The sequence below is a fragment of the Propithecus coquereli genome, unplaced genomic scaffold (genome assembly GCF_000956105.1).
Source record: "Propithecus coquereli isolate 6110/MARCELLA unplaced genomic scaffold, Pcoq_1.0 Scaffold581, whole genome shotgun sequence".
Lineage (NCBI taxonomy): Eukaryota > Metazoa > Chordata > Mammalia > Primates > Indriidae > Propithecus > Propithecus coquereli.
This window is the reverse complement of record NW_012151741.1, coordinates 1-1,859: the sequence shown is the minus strand read 5'-3', so window position 1 is coordinate 1,859 and position 1,859 is coordinate 1. Positions and strand designations below refer to the sequence as shown.

At 42.7% G+C, this 1,859-nt stretch overlaps 1 pseudogene; it reads right to left on the bottom strand.

Annotated features, from left to right (window-relative positions):
- Window positions 1–44: 44 nt before the first annotated feature.
- LOC105821610 lies at window positions 45–728 on the bottom strand (annotated as a pseudogene).
- Window positions 729–1,859: the final 1,131 nt, after the last annotated feature.

Sequence of the window (1,859 nt, the reverse complement as noted above, 5' to 3'; positions counted from 1 at the left end):
TACCCACTGATGGAAAGCCATGAAATGCAGTCGGTGCTTGTGAACTAAATGGTATATGTGTGGGTCCCATAAACACACCAGGAGTACATTGCTGTTGATGGTTCCTGTACCATACAGAGATAAGATGGAGTCTTTGGAGAGTTGTTTCTTTGCCACTTCTTCCAATTTTGCAGTTTGCTCAGTGAATAGATCCAGATCCCCAGATGTTCCCGTTGCTGATCTTCTTTCTTCTGTAGCTTTTCAGCTATAAGTGGTTTTGCAGGCTTTTCGGGCTCCTTTTCTCTCTTTTTCTCTTTTGTTTTTTCCTTTTCTTTATTTGTAATAGCTCTCGCATTTTTATCATAGTATTTCTTCTTTTCATACTAATCTCTGCTGAAAAATTCCACTGCTTGATCTATCTGTGGTCTTCGAACGTTTTCTGGAAGATTGGCTTAATAAAGGAGTCTTGCTATAGCATTTCCCATATCTGGCATGCACTGTATCTGTTCCAGTGTCCATTGGTCTAGTTTGACTGATTTGACCCTGGATATATGAACCCCAAGATTTCTATGAATCCCAACACATCTGATGCAAAGAAAAACGCCAATATTCCAGGAAGTCCATCAGGGACCTTTGGTGTCGTGGTAAGCACAGTACTTGGTATCCTCCTCCCTCAGCAGCTTGGATGGGATGAGCTGGTGCTGCTTGTCCAGCTTCTGAGCCTTTTCCCAGCAGGAGCATGTTGCCATCTCGACAGCAGGGTGGGGAGCCCGGGGCAGCTACGGTGGCGGGGGACACTGGCAGCATCTGGGCAGGGTGAACGCACCTGGCACCACCCAGACCACGGGCAGATGCAGCCCAGGAAGAGACATCCATAGTGACAGCTGGAAGAGGAGGAGTGGCAGTGGTGGCACAGCAGCACGCATGTGTCCTGCCTCCTCACCTGGCTGGCCCTCATGCACAGCTGGAGCCGGTGAGGGGGATCGTTAGAGTGTTGATTCGTGATCTTTCTGTCTTTTGGATGTGGTCATTTAAGGATATGAGTTTTCCTCTTAGGACTGCTTTTGCTGTATCCCACAGATTTTGATAACTTGTGTCCCCATTATCATTTAGCTCAAAGAATCTTCTGATTTCCTTCTTTATCTCCTCCTTGACCCAACTATCATTCCGCAATAGGTTGTTTAGTTTCCATGACTTTGTGTAGGGATCAATGCTTCTGTTGGAATTGATTTCTAATGTTATTCCACTGTGGTCTGAGAAGACACATGTATAATTTCTGTGTTTTAAAGTTTATTGAGACATGTTTTGTGGCCTAGGATGTGATCAATCTTACAGAATGTTCCATGAGCTGATGAGAAGAAGATATCTTCAGTAGTTTTTGGATAAAATGTTCTGTAAATGTCTGTTAGGCATTTTGTTTAGATCAAATAGGCTTTGCTTTATGCATTTGGATGCTCCTGTGTCAGGTGCATAAATATTTAGGATTGTTAAGTCCTATTGAATTGTTCCCTTCACCATTATATAGTGACCATCTTTGTCTTCCTTTATTTTTGTTGATTTGAAGTCTATGTTACCTGATATGACAGTGGCTACACCAGTTTTCTTTCGGTTTCCATTTGCATGGAATATTGTTTTCCATCCCTTCATCTTGAGTCTAAATGAGTATGGGTTAGATGTGTTTTCTGAGCATAGCAGATACTTGGCATGTGTTTTTTTTAATCCATTTAGCCAGCCTATGTCTCTTGAGTGGGGCGTTCAAGTCATTCACATTTATTGAAAGAACTGATAATGTGGGGTACATTTCTGTAACCCTTATCACTTTGTTTTGCCTCTTGAGCCATTGCAGTATCTGGGCTTTAGCTTTTGGATGATTTTACACT